We start from the raw sequence: 21,313 nt of genomic DNA, 5'->3' as shown, positions 1-21,313 counted from the left end.
TAATAGTTGTCAGATATTATCTCTGGGCTCAGTTAGCTCAGTAAACAAAATATTGGAAGACTGGAGATAGTTCACTTCTTACTAGACAGAATATAATGTCTGCCTATTTCTTCTGGAGTCTTCACAAATAAAAAAGAACAGAGTTATTCTATGGTTTAAAAAATGCTGAACATTCTGGGAAAGGGGTCTGTAATAACCATAATGAGGGATTGGGGCCCTCACACAGCCCCCTCCCAGGGGTGGGGGGATATGATCCTGCCATTTAGATTTTAAGACAGAGGCTACTTGTCAGCACATTTCCCCCCAGGTCTTCCAAAAGGAAGGCAGAGGCAGCTTGTCAAGGTGTAGTGAGTGACTGTAGTTTGAGAACCGGTTTGTGGCACAAGATTTTTTCAAGTTCAGTTTGAGAGCCGCTATGTTAGCAAAGCATCTTTCATGGTCTAACCAGGCTGTAAGTGGTTCTGATGACAGATACATAAAGGCATAAGATCTTTTTGATCATATATCTATGATATTCCAGTCTCTGTATATTTCATATTCCAGAGAAGAAGGACCCCCCTTTCTTTTTTTTGAGAAACTCTTTAAGGCATGAAAACTCCTTTTCCATCAATGGAAAAGGCTTTGGATGGCATTTCAATCACTGTGGATTTTATTTGTCTTCTAAGTGAACAGTTTGATGGGAAGAATTCTAAGTCTTGTTTATCTATGAGTTTGCATATTGCCCTACAAGATCATTGTTAAAAAACTCATCTTGATTGACACATGAAACATAAACTAGGAACTACTGTCTCTATTCACAGTTTTTCAGTTCCTGTTCCAGCCAGGATATGCTTTCTGTTTCTTGGTCCTTGGACAAAGACATCAGATCTTGGTCAAAGCCTCTGGTGAGATGATGCCCAGATCGCCTTACATCTAAACAATGTAGGTCTGAGAGATTTGATCATGACATGAGCCAACTGCTGCTTTATAATAAAATACTAATAAAATACCTTTTAAAAGGTATTTCACAACATTTAGTTTTGGAATTTGCCTGCGGACCATTGCTTGTAATTTTTTTTCCATGACGAGAAACCTTCCAGACACTGTTCTAAAACTGTTGACACCCTTAACATGTCTTGCCAGACAATGTGGAATGCTATAAAAGCAGTTAACAGGGAACATTTAATAAGCAACTTCCTATCACAATAAATTAAGGGAAAATGTCAAGCAAAACCTCCTAGTTGATGTGGTTATACACACTATCCCTCTAATTGGGTTTATTAACAACTAGTTGCTGCAGAGAAGAAATTATTCCTTTTGGACACTGTCAAAGCTCATAAGGCTTTATTTTATCTGAATCAACAGTATTATGAAAAAGGAAGTAATGCTGATGGCAGATAAATTTCAACCAAAGCAAATCTAACATAACTGCATTCAATTGCCCACCAATGCAAGTGTAATAACAAAGTCTTTAATTCATTTTCATTGCGATCAAAATTCATCAAGAGAAGCCAATTAGGAAGAAATTGATTATGAAGAAATTGAATTGTTTAAATTTGGTATAGGCACTGGATGTAGAATAAAAGGATTTCTAGACAACTATATCACTGATGAGAAAATTAAAGGTACAGATAAGCAGTCAAAAATAATGACTCTCTTGGAAGGGACTGTTTGCCTGTTAAATGTTTTTGGGTGCCTGTTGCTCAATCTCTGCTTGTTGTTCAGCTAGATCTGCAAAGGGGCAAGACCCAAGATTCATGAAAATAAATGAAAATAATGGTTATATTCAAGTTAGGTAAAGATCATTTAACAGGAGAATTGCACAGACCAATATTATGCCTTAAACAGGGTTTGAAGATTTTCTGCCGTCTTGGTAAAACACTCAGATGATTCATTCCAACAAGGAACTTGGGGATTACTATTTGTAAAGCCCCAAATCTAAAAATAATTTTTAAAAATCACAGTAAGCATGATAAATTGCCTGCTGCATTAGCTGCTTTAGATGCTGAAAAGGCTTTCAGCTATCTGGAGTGGATTTTTTTAAAAATGACAGAATTGGGTTTGATCCCTTATTTAAATACCTGTAGTTAGCATTCACCTCATCCTGGACTCTAGAACCACCCATCAAAGTTATCTTCCATTTGGCTTCGTTTGCATTTAAGACATTTGTCCAGAAATTATGCACAGCACCTGGCATTACCTGGTGTAAAGGCGGGTCAGTCTCATCAGAAGTCATTTTATTCTTTCTTGTCAGCCTAAATCTGAGCAGGCATAGGCCAGGTGAGCTAAAGTAATTACTAAGCATCCAAGACAAACCCTTTTCAATGATGCCCTGAGCTTCTCCAAGACTGGGTTGGCATATTATATCTGTGTATGGTATAGGTAATCTTGGAACCTTTTCATTGCAGAGAATGTACTCCAAAATTGAAGCAAGATCCTACTGGCCATTTTTGATTGTCTAGTACATCCATTTAGCAAGGTCCAAAGGCTTATCGTTAGATACATTCTGAAGTATGTACAACATTGAGTTAGCTTACTTGTATAATTTGGGAGCTCATTTACAAATATGACATGAAGTGGATGATCAGGGGGAACTATCATACTCTTCCATTTTATGCCAATATAAAATACCTTACAAAGTTACCTCCAGACAATTGTCTCACATGGCTCTTTTCCATGATTTTCAAGCTAGAATTGACAAAGAGGATGTAGTAGAAAAGCAAAATTCTTGTTTAAAATTGGTTAATTTAAACAGTTTGGTGTTGTGGTTAAGAGTGGCAGGACTCGAATTTGGAGAACCAGGTTTGATTACGCACTCCTCTGCTTGAAGCCAGATGGATGACCTTGGGTCAGTCACAGCTTTTGCAACGCTCTCTCAGCCCCACCCACACAGGATGATTCTTGTGAGGATAATAATAACACACTTTGTAAACTGATTTGAGTGAGTGTTAAGTTGTCCTGAAGGGCAGTATATGAATCAAATGTTGTTGTTATTGTTATTGGCCTAGAATGTGCTGCTGCCATGTGGGAGAGCACTCCCCTGCCTGGCAGTGGCCTGATCCTGGCTGCTTTGGGCCCAAATTGGGCTGAATCGGCCTGGAACAGACTGCTGCCATATGGGGGAACCCTCCCCCACCCGGCAGCAGGCTGATCCTGGCCATTTTGGGCCCGAATTGGGTCAAAATGGGCCCCAAATGACCAAAACAGGCCCAAACCGACCCAAATTGGGCCCAAATCAGCCTGAAACGGGCCACTGGTGCATGGGGGAACCATCTTCTGCCTGACAGCAGCCTGATCCTGGCCATTTAGGGCCTGAATTGGGCCCAAAATGGGCCCCAAACAGCCCGGATTGGGCTCAAATCAGCCTGGAACAGGCTGCTGCCACACGGGGAAATCCTCCTCCACCTGGCAGTGGCCCGATCCTGACAGTTTTGGGCCAATTTTGGCTATTTGGGGCCCAAAATGGCTGCAACGGCCAATACTCACTAGAAATGGGCACGAACCAAAATACGAACCAAAATTAAACACGAACCAGGCCGGTTCATGGTTCGCGAACCACGGTTCATCAGATCCCATTTCTGATGAACCGCCGTGAACTTTTAGGCTAGTTCGTTTGGTTCGTTTTTTGGTTCATCACTGCAGACAGCCTGGTGCCAATCAATCTGTTTTCTAGACAATAGGGGATGGACTTCCTGCAGACCTTCTGCTGAACTGGAAGTGAACTTCTGCTGGCCCAGAAGTGACCTTCTGCTGACCTGGAAGTGATGATTTTCTGACCTGGATGTGACGTTTTCACGAACCAAATAAACCGGTTCACGAACTGGGGCAGGTTTGTGAAAGTTTGTAGTTCGTGAAATTTGACAAACCATGAACCGCATGGTTCATTTTTTTTCTGGTTCGTGCCCATCTCTAATACCCACCAACCAGGTGGGTATTTTTAAGAGATGCTGGAACACAGTTCTGCTGCGTTCCAGCTGAAAAAAGCCCTGATTATTATTATTAATTGATTAGCCATTTCACAGGCATTGAGCCTTCTTTAGATCCAGCTTATTGTTTGCTACACTGTGATATCAACAGAGAAATACCTGAACCATTATTGACACATCTCATACTTTTGGTAAGAGCAAACACAGAGTTGTCGAAATTTGAGATTTGTCCCACTCTCCTTCCATTCTTCAGTGGTTTTGGAAAGTTTGAGATTTTCTTATTGATGAGATCACATGCCAAATTAAAATTAGTATGAGTGTAGCTAAGCAGGAAGCTCTCCTTTATACACAGAATCCACTGAGTATGGATTGAATATACCAAAAATCTTGACAGATGAGCATCACAATCTTTAAAAAAGTAAAGCTAAATGTGTATAGATGTCCTGCAATGTCATCTGCCCCTGACCTAATAATAAATAAATAAATGCATAATGTTGAGATTAAATGTTATGCATGACCCTGGCTGTTCTTTACCTCCTTCATCCTTGATCCACAAACTTGCTGACATTGTTAATGTCAATGTCTATATGTATATTGTACTGATTTTTACAAACGTGTATGTTTAAGGAAAATCTTATTGATAAAAAGGTTTCTAGAAACCAATAAACTTCCAATGGAAAAAGAGCCTCCTACTGCAGAAAGTCTGCTTACATGGGCATGGACAGAAAAGAAGCTCATGTTAGGACTTTGATACTCCAAGGGACCTAGTTCATGATATACTTCCTTCCCTTTCCTTCCCAATCCCCATACGTATCCAGCAATATAGCACAGAATCAAAAGGGCTGTGTGAGGGACTGTAGCTTAGCAAAACCCCACAGACTTAACAAACATGAAGTCCTGGGGTCAATCCCTGGCTATAGACTTTTGGGGGAAAGGGGTGGGAAGAGACATACATCTTAAACAATATGTATGTCAACCAGACTAGCGCACAGATCAATTTAAATATTTGACTTATTCAAACCCAGGACACTTCTTGTTGTGCTTAGCTCTCTTCATATCATCTAGAGGCAGTGAGCTGAGGATACACTCCTCACTCTTGCTAGCACTTCAGTTGCAAGGTTGGGGTGTTGTAGTATGCAGCCCACAGCCCCCTTCACCGTATCCGTGCCTCACTGTGGAGACTGCTGAGGAGAGTAGCCTGGATGTTGGGAGTTTCTTATCTGCTAAGCAAAGATGCAGCCTTTGTTGAACAATGAAAGTGAATTCTGAAATATCACAGACGAGCAAAATCAGTAGATGGCACATAGGTACAGCTGCTCTCATCTCTGTGCCTCTGTTTTAGGTAACGCAACACCTGTTCCATGCTATTTGTAAAGTATGCTGGAAAACTATAGAACAGTGGCAACCCCCACAGAGGCCTGGGTAGCTTCCCACTGCTGCCAATGCAGCCCTTGCTTGTAGCCTGTATGGCCTGGGAGGTGTGAGGAACCTCTTTGTCACTATCTTGAATGACTGCCTGCTTGCCAGTGGAAAGATGAGATAAAAACAGGAGAGATGAGATGACTAAAACAGCCACTGGGGTTCCTTAGATAAGGAAATGAGAAAGGATGATGTTGTATGAGTGCCGCTCCATTCTGCAGTTCTTAGCTTAGTTTCTCACACTCCCATTAGTAGATCCTTAATTGGTTGTGTTGTGTGATCATTGCAGGGCAGTGCTCAAAAATCAAATACAGACTACTAGAATTTAGAATGATTTAAGGAAGGTGTTGGAGTCATTAAGGAAGAGAAAGAATGCACCATAGTTCAATATCATGATAGAGAAACCCCTGCATTAGAGGACTCCTGGGAGACAGAGGATGCTGAGATCATGAAGAGCCTCCCTCCAGACCATCTGAGCAACCTGCCTCGTGGGATCCATGCCATGCAAATACACCTACAGATGAAGAAGCCCCAAGAGGGTATGCTTCCTCCATCACACATCCAGAGCAATGTCTCTCTGCTGACATCCTCAGATTCTGACTCCTTCCCTTCAGGTCATGGCTGCTGCATTTGCCACTGTGCCAGCTCCAGAGGCAATAGTGTGTGTATGTCATGAGATGGAACAGTTTCACTGGAGGGGGAGACCAAGCACTGTTTCTTTGTGTAGAAATTGGTTTTCTCACTGAGGTAAGGCCAAGAACACACACCTCCCTGCAACTGAATGTAAGCCTTCAGTAGGCTTCTGGAACAATAATCTATAGTCTAGGCCACTAATCCTCGAACATTTCAAAGAGGAATCATGTTTTATTCCAAACTGAAACATGGGACCAATTTCTATTTTTTAAAAATATATGCCTATTTCCCTGTTCTCTTTTGAGGATGACCATAGGCAAGGGGGGCCCAGCCCCCTGTGTTCTTAATCGCTGTGTAGAAGAGGGAAACCTGGCAGGCTGCAATATCACATTCTTCTATATATCCATTTACAATAAAGTTTGCCTGACCACCTGTCCCCCCCCCCTTTTCTCTCTCTTTTAAAAAGAAACAACAACAACAAAGAAAATAGCAGTGCTACCAGAGATATGACTCATCTTAGGTCGCAGTTTAGCCCTCCGGTTGGTTCTTACTCATCAACTGAATTTCAGTGCTCCAGGCTGCAGGCTGCCCTTGACTCCAGTTCCATTGCATTCTCACCGTGATTCTGGCGCCTGCCCTCCTAACATGGAACATGGAAGAATCCCACAAGACATTGTGTGCAACAGGGACAGGAGAAAGAACAGAGCTTGAGAGAGAAGCTGGGTATGTAAACCACTTCCAACCTGTGGAAGGCCCTAAACACCTATCCCCTTTAAAAAACCCCAACCCTGTGCTTCTGAGACTATGTGGAAGAGCCTCAAGATCAGAGGGACGACCTCCAAGCAAGTGTGATTCCTCTTTTGACGTACCATCCAGATCCTAGTAATGATCCGGCTAATAACGACCTTCATATAATTCTGAACTCACATGTGCTTCCTTGTGTTTTGATGGTATCATAATCCCCTTTTATGTCTCCAAAACTGTTCCAGCCACAGGCTTGTGACTTTTATGTTAACACTCATCCATCATGTTTCCTCATCCTTGGGTATCATATCTATTTATGATCCTTGGCCTCAATCCACCGTTCATTAGATACCATTTCTTAGCTTTTCTGGAACAGAGGCTACCCAAATAGACTAGAGGATGCTTAACTAGATGCCTGTCTCTCACATCCTCATTGAAAACCCCTCATAGGTATTAATGCCACATCATCTTGTTTCACATTCCAGTGTGAAGAAGGATGCTCCAACCAAATATACCCCTTAGCATTAAGTAAACTTCCACTGGGATGTGTTTGGGATTTGCAGCAATGGCTCAGCAGGGGCATGCATAGTAATACCCATCTGCAGCAAGGGAGGGAATGAAACTCTGGAACACTGTGATAAAGACAAGCCTTAAAATAACAATTGAATTAAGTTTAATTCATTTTCACTTAATTCCTTAATAATGTCTTTAGCAAAATTAGACTATCATTACTTCCAAGAAGAGGACAGGAAATGGTAACAGCCATCTATTTGCACTAGCAGAGTCCTGGTAAAAGAATGAAGATAATGTGAAAAGGAAGGGGGAGTGAAAGCAAATACCTTCAAGCTCCTGAATTGTATTTCAATCCAATGCTATACGCAAGTCGTATTTTTAATTTGAATTGTCCATCAGATTACACATTGTGATTCCTATGACCAGATTCTTGTGAACATATCATGCATAATTAAATCAGACAGCCTTGCAGATAGCTGACTGCTCGTTCATCAAGGAGTGATGAAGCAACTGTAGCCCCAGGCTGTGGAACCCAATTGTGAGGTGCTTGTGGTGCAATGGGCAGTTTAGAGCTGTACAGAACCACCTGTGCAGAACTACCACCTGCAAAGTCACAGGTAATCCACGGTGATGCTACTGCATCCTGTAAGCATTGAAGGGCAAGCAGCATTCCTCTGCACCTCTGTGCTGACTTTGCTGGTGTAAGGAATCATGGGGTACAAATCAGGGGCCTTGCAGGCAAGACCCTCATTCCCTGCCTCCTGCACCACCAGGGCTCCAGACCAGAAGAAAAAAATTAAGGTAGTTCAAGCCTGCACACTTCACAACTGCCTAGATTCCTTTGGCTCCTGGGAATCAGGTGATACTAAAAAGCCAAACTCAAGATGACACTGCCTGACATAAACTGTCCAGATGTCTCCTTTCCTTCAACCTGGGCAACTTATTACTAAGGCCACCAAACTGCAACAGGTACTTGCTAGCCTGAGTATTTGGGAAATGGTTATTGTAGAGTTGCCTCCCCTTCTATTTTAATCCCCAGGATACAAGAAGCCCTGTACTATCTCCACTCACACCACAGGATGTTGGCCCTCCACCTATATTCCTTTTCTTCAAGTCTTCCTTAGCCTCATCTCTCCCTGTCCTGTATATATTTTGCTCCCTCCTGCTTCCCATATTAATTCCTGCCTTTCTTACTCTTCTGTTTATTATTCATTGTTAATTAAAATTCATGCTGTTAATTGGCTATTGTGCTGTCTGTTTGCCTCTGTTGTGGCTGAAGGGTCCCTTGTCATGAGTATCTGGCAGATGAATGTGAAGCCCTATCTCTGGGTTACTGGGCCCTTAACCAGCAATGTCAGGGAGAAGTAGGTCAGTGGCTGAATACATGCTTTGCATGCAGAAGGTCCCAGGTTCAATTCCTGCCCCCTCAAGTAGCAGGACTAGAGAAAATCTCTGGAAAGCTGTTTATAGTCAGTTTAAGAAGTACTGATTTAAATGGACCAACTCTGAATGGACATCAGGCTATTTGGTTAATTACTGTGCTTCCTTCTTGCTTGGGAGGTACCTCTCGCGATGCACCAAAACAGAATATTTAGTATCATACCTGAATGTTTTCCAGCGTTTTCTCTGTATGTCAGGCAAGGACAAGTTCCGGGCTGTCATGGAGGCAAAGAGTATGAATCAGCCAAAGTTTTACTGAACATTCTTGGGGACTAACTTACTAGTATTTCATGTTGGACCTTTTAATCTCCATTCTCCATTATTTGTTGCTGCTATTCTGCCTCTACTCATTTTGCTTCTTTTATGGCTTTGGGCAGGGATCTGCTTTCAGAAAATAAAACGCCCTGCTCACTCATTTCTCCTCCAATACCAGTGTATATCCAGGGATCTTGTCCTTGCCTCTTCCCTCAATAGCTACAGTTTCCTGACATGCATACCCTTTCCTACCTCACTGGGTAGGATAAGGGGTGCTTGGAATGGAGGGGTGAGGGAGATCCTGTTATCTCCTCAGAAATGGGCAGCAAAGAGAAAGAGAGTGAAAACACACACACACAAAGAATGGTTTGGGACAAGGAGAACCAAATCTTCCTCCTTCTCCACCCCATGCGCACTCATCCCATTCAGTCACTATGCAGCAGGACATTTAGGCCTCATCCTCTAGATGATCAGGTCAACTAAAGGCTGCTGGGATGTTCTAAAGCCTTGCCCTCAGTGCTAGTCAGGTCCCTTCAAATGAGCTCTCCTTCACAGCTCAAATTGTATTTAGGTTCTCACTCTAGCTCTTAGCCATAATCTAATAACCATGTAGTTACATTCTGAAAGGTTTTGACAGAATCCAGAATGTGTTTATTCCATTCTGCCTAAAATCTGCTGTGTGATGTGGAAATCAGAAAGGATCCACCAAGGTAAGAGGTCAAGCCAGATTCTTTCCACATTCCCAGTTCAGAGTATGTGAGGCGGACCACCTTAAGAGGCGCAAAAAAGGCAAATCTCAAAGGTGATGGGAAAAAACTACTTATTGAAGAACTGCAGAAATTGTATATTGTTTCTTCCAATTATAAGGTAACTGTCCATCAGAAGCAACCAGAAAGATTAATAAAGAATATTTCAAACATATATAAATCAATTTATCCAGTATTTTAAATCCCTACCACTATAAGACTATATATGTAAGGACGCACAACAGAATGTGCTAATTTGAGAATAATCCTCAGATCCTGCTATCTGAAAGATGAAGGATTCGTTTAATCCTTTTCCTGCACATTATGATCTAAAAGCAAATAAAATATAACCAAAATAGACTTAATGTGTTGTGAGTTGCTTCTATTTATTTCAAAGAGGGAAGAAAAAAGTGCCACACAGATTCTCATACAAAACTTAAGACCAATGTTTAGGAGAAATCTTTCTATCTGTCGGAGATCTTTCTGTACAAATTTATTCTAAAACTTATATATTAGACTCCTTTTTGTTAAATTCTTGCTGGGTACCTCATTTCTACAACATAAGTTTTCTCCTTGAGAGAATGCATGCACAAGGGAAGCTGCGTGTCTTATGTAATTGTTTGTAGAGGCCTGCCCGAAGAATCCCACTGAATTAATTATAACACGTGGTGTGGGCCTCTTAACCAGTGCACAAATCTATCGCTTTTGCTCTATGCAAGTATTTTTTTTATATCTAAGCATTATTTTTATATTCTTGAAATACTAGTTTGGGTGCTTTAGAAGGGCAACATTATACTAAAAATTAATTATACTAAATAATTAATTTTCCAGACTGCTTCAGTAGATAGGCCTTCCACTACTTTTAAGAGTTCATCTCACTTGATTGCATGGTTTTGGAAATTGGTACTACTTTCCTTCTTTTTTCCTTTTTTTACTCTAGGAGGTTGCCACATGTGCTCCAAGCCTTCAGCATGACATTCAGGACACATTCATATGAAAGTTTCAAAGACACGTATTCTGGGGTCATATCAGCCCATTCTAGGAGGATACTTCATGTGTTCTGAGCTTGTGGTCAGCCATTAAGAAGGTGAAATACATACCCAGCTGGCTTATAGTGATAAAGGCATATGAGATAGCCTCCTAGAGCATTCTGGGATATTCCAAATCATTCTAGAATACCTTCTCACAGGCTTTGAACCTCTGGTTTAGCCAGCACATTCAGTTTTCACTCCTCCCACACTCATGCCAACCATGCCAGATGTAATTACTAATCTGGAATGATGGCAATGCGGTGGCTTTTAGGTCCTACACTGAAAATACTTTTGCCTCAGTAGTACCCAGGATTCCATTCCAAATTCTGTCTGGAGTGGAATTTAAAAGCGTCCTCAGTTCTAGTAACTCCCGTTTATTTTCATTTTCAGGTAAGCTCAAAAGACTAAAAATTCTAGCGCTGAACAACCCCAACTGTTTATTTCACTGTTCTTTGATTCCCAGGCTACTAAAACCATCGAGTAGGGTGGCAAAATGAAGTTGCTTACAGACAAGGTAGGGAACTGGGAGATTTCCCAGGTAAGTGGCAAAATATTAGTTTGAAAATTAAAACACACAAAGCATATTCTTTGCCCTCCAGAATCCCCATATAATGAAGGTGGTTAAGTATTAGTTAAACAAAATAAGAAGAAAACAAACAGAAGTTGGAAATCAACTTGCTTAAGCCACTAGCAGATAAAATCTGTTAGGTTTGTGGGAGTGAAAACATGATTGGGAATGTGAATAGTGAGATGTGTGTCTTCCAGTTTTGGTAATCTGGGTAATTATACTATCATACCAGAATGATGAAGTTGAGAAAAAAAGTGATAGGAACTCATCAAGCTTCAACGCTCAGCAGCCTTATGGTCTCAGGTTAGGTGATACAGGGATTTGCAGTTGGAAATGTACTAATCAAGATACAAACTAAGCCATTTGAGAAAGAACTTTGTTTGCACATGCTGTCAGGCAGGCAGGATTGCAAAGACCAGAGTAAAATAGAAGCAGAGGCCCAGATTTTGCCTCCCTTCCAGCAATATACAGCTGAGCTCACCTACTCTGAAAACTGGGGAAGAAATAAAGGTAGAGGCTAGCCACCCCACCCCACCATGATAATAAAGAACAAACAGAGAGATTTAGGAAACTTAAGAGAGATCAGAAATCATCTCTCATATGAACATTTTCACAAGGGTTATCTGCCCCAAGTTTAATGCTGTTGGAAAGTGGGTCCCCTCCACCCACCGCTACTCACAATATTGTGGTGCATTTATGCACCTCCTGGGTTTCCCCTGGCTTTTTTCCTCATCTTTCTCAATCCTGGTTTGCTCCAAAGTTTTGGAAAGATCTTCGTAAAAGCCTGGTGGGCTGCTATGTAAGTGGGAAAATTTGGATTTCCTTGCCCAGATGGCATCTATTTTCCCTAACCCTGTCCCTGCAATAGTGGTTTTCTACCTCTGCCTCTGAAGAGAGAGTATTTTTTAAAAAATCGGCATGATAATATCCTTATACTGATATAACATTGTGCCAATGTATGTACCAGGTTCTTTATGTTGCAGAGATATAAGGGAAAAGGCACATCTCTGTAAGGGAAGGGGCTAGAGACTTATGTTTTCAAAAATTAAAGCTGGGAATTCAGAACCTGGTATACATATTGGTATAATGTTATATCAATATAATAATATTCTACTGCTGATTTTTTTAAAAAAAAATTCAAAAGCCTGATGGCCCAGGGAAGGAGGAGGCCTACTTCGGGGGGATTGGAGCAGGGAAACTACAGTGAAACATTCATGTGGCGGTCCCATTGTAGCTGAGCTTTATCAGCAATGGGGAAACCACATGCAACCCTGTCCCTATGAGGAAACCTCCTTAGTGTGAGAGGGAAAAAAATTTAGGATCTGAGCTATCTTGCATGTCATTACTGTATTTTCATGGGTTCTCTTTTACTTATTATTATTAACAACAATGACAACCACAGTTAACAATATCACAACAGCTGTTCATTATAAGAGATATTCTGTACCATTTCTAAAATCATTATTTATTAATTTTTAATTGCATTTATATTGCACTGTTCCTGCAAGCGGACTCAGAGCAGATCACAACAATATAAAAATATACAATAATAAAACTTGGCAGCATAAAATATAAAATCAACAAACAACAATACTATACTATAAAACAGCCAAACACGTATTGCACCACCCATTCAGCCTAAACAAGCCCTTGGGGCAAGGTGGCTAGTTACAAATGGATACAGAGTTGGGGGAATACATGCCCTCCCATGGCAGGAGGCTGGTTTGAACGGCTTGCCTGCCTCAATCACCATATGCCTGGTGGAACATCTCTGTCTTGTAGGCCTGGCAAAAAGGTAAAAAATTCAAATGAGCCTAGGTTGCTGCAGACAGAGAGTTCTACCAGGTTGGTGCCAGAGCTGAGAAAGCCCAGGCCCTGGTTGAGGCAAGGCGAACCACCTTGGGGCTGGGGACCACCAGTAGATGTTTGTCTGCTGAACGAAGCAGCCTCCAGGAAACATATGGTGAAAGGCAGTCCCACAAGAAGATGTTAGAACCAAAACCTTGAACCTGCTCCGGAAGTCCACTGGGAGCCAGTGCAGCTGGCACAAAACCGGTGTTATTTTGACCAGAACAAAGTCTCAGTCAGAATATGTGTGGCTGCATTCTGGACCAGTTGCAACTTCTGGAGCAGGCCCAAGGGCAGCCCAGCATAGAGCAAGTTGCAGTAGTCCAACCTGGAGGTGACTGTTGCATGGATCACAGCAGCTAGGTCCTCAGTTGAGAGGTAGGGAGCAAGTTGCCTGGCCTGGCAATAATAAAAGAACACAGAGGTCGAACCGGCATTTAGTTTTAAAATCCAGAAATGATCATGCTGATATAATCTTGCCGTCGCTTCCGTTGCCATATGAAACAGAAAGCAAGTGATCAAATACAAAAACTTGTTTCACAGCTTTGGCTATAGTGATTCCTGCTTTTCTTGCTATAATAGAATTGAGAAGGTAAAGAAATCAGAAAACAGAAACAATTACCATGAAATTAAGAACAGATGCACAATGACATGAGAAAAGAAGAGAGCTATCAAGGTGAGAAGTTATTGGAACATAAAACCAACTGAAAGATGTAAGGAAAAACAGGATTGTCAACTGTTTACAGCATTTATGACATTTCCCGTTTTTATGTATCTGCCTTGAGGGAACCTGACATGGCCATTTCACACTGGTACCATGTTTTCTATAAGAAGTGACAGGTGAAGGTCAAGAAAATAGATATTTTAATTTTTCAAAGTTAATTTTTAGTCACAAAATGATATTTTTCAAATAAATACTGAAACTTATTTCTGCTCTCAGTCATGAAGAAGAGATAGAGGTATAATTTTACAAAATAAATAAAAATAGAGTTTTGGACATTGATGTTTGAGTTGTATTAATTAATGAAGGTGTATTCAGTGGTCATCAGCACTATTGTGCTCTGCTGTTCTTGTTGCATCTTCTGTGTATGTTGCCAAGACAGTTCCTTAGCTTGAAAGGCAGAGAACAGGTAGGAACTGTATGCTTTAAGATGTATGCTTTGCACTATTTTGCAGGTTAATTGGTTGCCTTTATGGAAAAGCCTTCTCCTCTCTGTATAACCTCAGCAGACTTTGATGAATATGAAAATCTCAAGTTGTCACAGGTATTCATCCTAAAGCTTAGACCAGCATACCTTTCTCCCTGACGTGTTAGAATTTCTCTCGGCTAGCAAACTACAAAGTTACTTCAATGGACTTAGATGAGAGTAACTCTACTTAGGATTTCACTGTAAATGCACTTTCTGCTCACAAAGCCGTCCCCTCCTTTGAAAAGCAAAGAAGCTTTTCTGGAGGGACAACAGATAGAGCCCCATGTATGACTAGATCAGGGTTAGATCTGTGATCTCTCTCCAAAGATTAGTTATATCTCACAAAATTAGTATGTTCTCTGCAGACAGAATGTGTGTATGCATGTGTTCCTGAGAAGGGTCCCAGAAACAGTCCATTCCTTTAACTCATAAAATACCTACATAGTTTCCCCATTTCATCCTAAAAAACCACAAAGTGTGCTTTGGAAGTAGCTCTCACAGTCCTGAAGAAGGAGGATGATTTGAAAGGGAGAAGTCACTTGGTCAGATTTATGTAGAAATACTACTACATTAAAAAATGTAATTGGCATTTCTATTTAAAAACTGCAGGATATGAAATGCAACCACCACCCCCTATTTGTAATACCATCTTCTGACCAGGAGAGAGCACTTTTGTGAAGCGAATGGAGTGGACTGTAAAGTCATTTCTAACAGTTTATTCACTTGAGTAAATGCCTTATTCATAGGCCACTAGAACTCTGCATTTCATTCCTCTTGAAAGCCAGAAGGGGGAAAAATAGATAGCTTGAGAGCCAAAAAATGCTGGAATGGTTTTCTTTAGGTTAATTCTGCACCATTGAAAAGGTCTAGTATAGGCTTTGAACTCCATTTGCAAGATCATATCTGGCAGAGTAGAGCAGGCATTGTTCTGGACTGTGTGTTTACTGTTTATGTATTACAGCAGTACAATGTCCTTGTAGGCCCAGCAAGATCCCTGCTAAATTAGTATGGCTGTTGGTGTCATAACCCACCCAAATCCTTTCCTGAGAATCAATTTCTGTGTTTTTCTTAAAGGAATAATGATAGCTCAAGAAAGTTGTTTAAGTGACTGGCTATTACTTTTTGTAAATTTGGTACGCCTGGATGAGTTTATAAAAGGGCTGACAGAGCTCAAGGCAGAGAGCAGTACGGGTGCTGTGCTGGCTGGATTGAACGTGTTTGTTGTCAACGTTTTTAGACAAAACTAACAAAGGTGAATGCTTTTCTTATACCTCCTGGAAAAAATGATTTTTTTGTCTTTGTAAACTTGGGTTATGGCCAGCTATTTCACATGATGAAACTGAAACATAGTAAGTCAAAACCTAAATAACTCTATGGTACAAGAATCAAATTCATACAGTACTTAATTCTCTCATCATTCTTTTTAGTTTTCTTGTTTGTCTTCTAATTTGAAAAAATAACCAGTTAATGGAAATCATGGGTCTCTCTCTATCACACACACATACTTTCCCCCCACAAACACAAAGTACAATTAAGTTAAGAAAATGGAAATGAAAATTGGGAGACGGCATATCCTAAAGTCTTATTGACCATTGGTTCAATTGATAGGGTTGAGGGAACTAGGATATTCTGCTGAAGGACAAAAACCTTGGGTAATGCCATAGGTGTAAACTACGGGGAGGGGGGGCTGAGGGGCTCGAGCCCCCCCCCGGATTTGGCCAGGGGGGCTGAGCCCCCCCGGGCAACCAGTGAACTACATGGGGACTGAGGGGCTCAAGCCCCCTTGAATTTGGCCAGGGGGACAAACAATGACAAACTCATATGAGGGACTCAGTTATAATGGCAGATGAAGCACAGGACTGTCCACCCCTCCTATTTATATTACAATTTCCATGATTCTTTGGGGCTTTGTTCCTGTTTTTTGCTCTTATGTATTTCTGTGTTTATTAAGAATTTATAATTTTAAAAAGGAGTTGCAGTTTATATAAACAATTTACAAATAAGTGCTACAGAAGAATTAAGAGACTCTGACGGAAGATATATGATTTTGAAAATCAGGCTCCTGGAAGGCAAGATTTACACACTAGCAAAATATACGAACCAAACCGTGCAAGAGAAAATTTTTATGAAAATGTTTTCCAATCCTTTTTCGATTTTCAAGCAGGTAGTGATCTTTGGAGATATGAATGGGGTAATGGATCTTTAAAAAATGATAGGTAAAAAAACCCAAAGAAGGCAAACTTCCCAAAAATGTGTTTAATTATATGGAAATGTTACAATTGGAAGATGCTTGGAGGATCAAAAATCTGAATACTGGAAACCATACTTTCTTTTCTGACAGGCGCCAAACACATTCAAGGATTGATATATACTAGATATAAAAAACCCTGAGTAGTTTATATTGTTTATTATATGTTTACTCTTTCATTTCTTTTTCTTTTGATGTAATTATAATTGTGCTATCATTTTTATTTTATTTTCTCCGTTCTGCTTAGATTTATAAAAATAAATTTTATATAAAAAATAATTTATACACTGCCTTAAAATGCCTATGGCTATGGCCAACACTAAGTAGCTTAGGCCTTAACCCTGGCTGGTTCCACCCACTTTCAATGTAGCAACAGTCAGATTGCAAGGTCTCTGTTGGACATAATTGCAACATAATTGCTTGGCTCCAATTTACATTTTTAAAAAAAAACAATGGCCCACAGACTGGAAACGCTCAGTCTATATTATATTATAATTCCCCAAAAAGGAGATGCCAAAGAGTGCAGCAACTATCAAACTATTGTGTTAATTTCCCATGTAAGCAAAGTGATGCTCAAAATTCTAAACCAAAGACTCTTACCCTATATGGAACAAGAAATGCCAGATTTCAAGCTGGATTCAGTAAAGAAAGAGGCACCAGAGATCACATTGCAAATTTACGATGGCTAATGGAACATATCAGGGAATTTCAGAAGAACATCAGCTTGTGTTTTATAGATTACAGCAAAGCTTTTGTCTGTGTAAATAAATAAATAAAATCATGAAAAGCTATGGAGACTGTTAAAAGAAATTGGGGTGCCATAACATCTGATTGTTTTGATGTGCAACCTGTACTCTGGACAAGAGGCTACTGGCAGGACAGAACATAGGGAAACAGAATGGTTTCCAGTTGGCAAAGGTGTTAGACAAGGATTCATATTATCTCCCTACCTGTTCAACCTCTATGCAGAGCATATCATAAAGAAAGCTGGATTGGATCTAGAAGAAGGTGGAGTGAAAATTGGTGGAAGGAACATTAACAGTTTGAGATATGCAGAAGACACCACATTACTTGCAGAAAATAGTGAAGACTTGAAACAACTACTGATGAAGGTTAACGGAGAAAGTGTTAAAGCATGATTAGAACTGAATATCAAGAAGACAAAAGTAATGACTACGGAGGAATTACACAATTTTAAAGTTGAGAATGAGGAAATTGAAATTGTCCAAGATTTTCTATTCCTTGGCTCAATCATCAACCAAAAGGGGGACTACAATGAAGAAATCAGAAGAAGATTGAGACTTGGAAGAGCAGCTGTGAGGGAGCTAGAGAAGATCCCTAAAAATAAAGATGTCTCTCTGGGAACCAACATCAAGGTAATCCAAAACTGTGATATTTCCCATTACTATATATGGATGTGAAAGCTGGAGAGTGAAGAAAACTGGCAGGAAGAAAATGGATTAATTTGAAATGTGGTGCTGGAGGAGAGTTCTGCAGATACCATGGACAGCCAGAAAGACAAAAAGGTGGAAACTAGATCAAATCAAGCCTGAATTCTCCCTAGAAGCTAAAATGACAAAACTGAGGCTATTGTACTTTGGTCACATCATGGCCAAAGTATCTCTGGAAAAGTCAATAATGCTAGTAAATGTAGAAGGCAGTAGGAAAAGAGGAAGACCTAAAAAGAACTCTTACTTCTTTTCTAAAACTAAGGCAAGTATAAGTTTATTTTCTCTTTCTCTTTTACACTGACACCAGCCAGCATGCTCCAACCACCCATTATCACATTTTCTCTGTAATCCCATGCTACTCTGTTAAGGAACAGTTTCTGTTCCTTTTAATAGGGAAAAATGAGTCTATTTTATTTTACTTTTCAGTTACTTTATCATTACATTGTATTTTGGAAATGGAACACTGAGAAGGGGTAGACGTTCTGTTTCCTTGCTGAAATAGCTTTGTTTGTTTGTTTGTTTGTTTGTTTGTTTGTTTGCTTGCTTGCTTGCTTGCTTGCTTGCTTGCTTGCTTGCTTGCTGTTTTTGGGGGGTGGGGGGGAGAACAGTTAGTTTTTTCATGGTAGTGTGTGGGGGTGCTTCAGCCACTCCTAAGCTCCTCTTTCAGTTTCAATTCCATTTTTAAATGGAGAGGTGGTATCTATTGCCGAAAAGGACAATTCCTAAAATGGCAGCCTGAGTGCTGTCTCTCTGAAACAATGAAAAAGCCCATCTGCATGAACAAGATTTGGGTGGGAGGGATGCAGATCAGAGGCCTTTTAAAAATTTCCTTTTGCCCTGTGTGCAGCCCGGAGAGAACATTGGCAAGGAATGTGCACTTAATTATGTGATTTTGTTAATAATGTGTTCTGAATGTCTGTTTTTAAGGTGGAGTTTTTAAGCAGTGTGCTAAGAGAGCAAGGTATATACAATCCTAGGTAGTATAACTGAGTTTTCTTTGGGGTCGTGACCAGCATTGTTCTGAATTGCCTCAAAATGTGCTTGTACTCACTTAGTGGATATGAGTTTGAAATGAGAAGAAGGAGATTGCTACTACTCCGAACTCTGTACATTGCTCAGAAATCGAGTGCACAGCAACTGTTTTGTATTTGGCTCTGGTTCAAACTTCAACCACACATTTACCAAGTGAAGGCATCTGCAATGCCACAATTTAGTAAATTTCAGTACTAAGTCACCCTTATGAATAAGGTAGAATCAAGACTCCTGTAAATGAACATCCAGGAAAACTTAAAACTTTTTCCCCTACAGGCTTTTCTGTGTTGACTTTCTTAATGTCAAATTTATGACTATTGGTTTGTCCTATACACATGGCATGTATATTTGTAGATCTTAAAGTGACTATCCTAAAAGTGAATTTCAAAAACAGAACACAGCAGGAGCACTATAACCACTGGCCAACTCCCACCTTTTCCTAGGTTTGGTCCAGCCCAGGGGGATTGTTTGGAGGGTCCTCATGGGTGCCTGGGTCCCCTAAATTTGTGGGGAAGCCCTCCCTAAATCCTCCATGGCCCCGCCTCCATAGATGGTGGCAATGGAAGCCCCTCCCTGTGATGTCATTGGCTCCTCCCTATGATGTCACTGGACCCCGGTTCTTTTAAGGACTGGATATAGCAGTGCCTCTGGCCCAGCCCCAGCCACCCCCCCTGGGAAATTGGAAAGTCTACGCCCCTGGGTAATGCCACACCACCACTGTTATATTTCAGCCTTTTCTCTTATACTAATAAGGTTACAAACTTGTAGGGCTTAAAAAAAATAAATAAAAGATAATCTTTTGTTTGCTTTGTTTTGTGGAAAATATCCTTGAAAGTAACTTGGCACCCTTGAAATATGAACTCACCATATAGGTTATTTGACTGTTGAATAATGTGCACTAAAATAAAGAAAATAAAGAATCTGTATTCCTTTAACAATCATCCTTCAGGTAGGTGTGGTTGTAAGTAAATTGATTCAAGGGCCAGCTCACAGCATACAATGTGTCAATGTGTGGGAACATAGTAGTTACTAAAACAGGAACTGGACCTCTCAAATGCAGACAAACTGAGGGAAACAGTGGATGTCTTTGAACCTTCCCTAACCATTGAGTAAGTTGCAGTTCCCAAAACTAGAGGTCAAGTTTGCTAAAGTTCTGGCTTCAGATTATGGAAATGACTATTGTGAGTTCTAAGCACGTCCGCTAGAAGCAAAGCTTCCACAAGGTCAAATCTGAGTTTAAAATACTGTCATCTGGTTGGTGTGTGGTGGTGGTGGTGGGGATAGCTAAAGTTGATGCATTGGCTACCTATCAGTTACTGGGTTCATTTCCAGATTTCAAGGTACTAGTTAACTTTTACAAAGCCCTTAATGGCCCTGGTCTCAAATGTCTGCAGGGCTGATATGATATATGTATTTTTAACTATGTAATTTTGAAATGCTTTATTGGTTTTTAAACTGTACAAACTATTTAATGTAATTTCAAATTGTTATTTGGTTGTAATCTGCCCTGAGCCTGCTGGTGTGGGGAGGGTGGAATATAAATAAATTAAATAAAATAAAATAAATACCTTGTCTCTGGCAGATGCTCCCATTTGAGTTGGGGGATCTTTCCCAATGGTTCCTTGGCAGAGTATTTCTCTTGTCTGACTTCCCTTTACCTTTGGAGAGCATTCACGTTAGCTCGGTTTAACGTGCTTCCTTCTGCCATATTGTATGGGAGGTTTAAGAAAATCCCATGCTCCACTAGGCTATGTACCTGTGGTCTGAGGGAGGTAGAAAGTACTGAACACATTCTCCTGTATTGTTTATTCTATTGTGATATCCGTGCTGTATATTTAGAATCTCTTATGCAAAATCACGATGGACAATCTGATGTCAGTAAGACTTCCCTGCTATTATTCACCCCAAACCATGAGACCATTGAGTCTGTGGCTAAATTCCTCTGTCATGCATCGAGAGGATTGGTTTAAATATTCAGGTAATGGTGGTCTTGTCTTCCTGCTGACTGTGCATGTTCACATTGTTATGCCAATAAAGGTATTCTTCTTCTCTCTCAAATAAAACAAATACATTTTTAAAACCCTGCTCATTCACACACATTCACATACTCTCCCTGAGGGTGTTAGGAGGACCCCAGCACTTCTATTGTTCCACAGAATATGCATAGCAGAATTGTTCAGGAGGGCAGTTTTATAAAGGGAATGGGGCTGTGGTATAACGGAACGGTTCAAGAAGAAACTTCTTTATTAAAAAAACTGGACTGTAGTCTGTTATATTGTATGTTTTTGTT

This window comes from Eublepharis macularius, chromosome 6 (assembly GCF_028583425.1).
Source record: "Eublepharis macularius isolate TG4126 chromosome 6, MPM_Emac_v1.0, whole genome shotgun sequence".
NCBI lineage: Eukaryota > Metazoa > Chordata > Lepidosauria > Squamata > Eublepharidae > Eublepharis > Eublepharis macularius.
The sequence above is the reverse complement of the archived record's forward strand: the minus strand, read 5'-3'. Positions refer to the sequence as shown.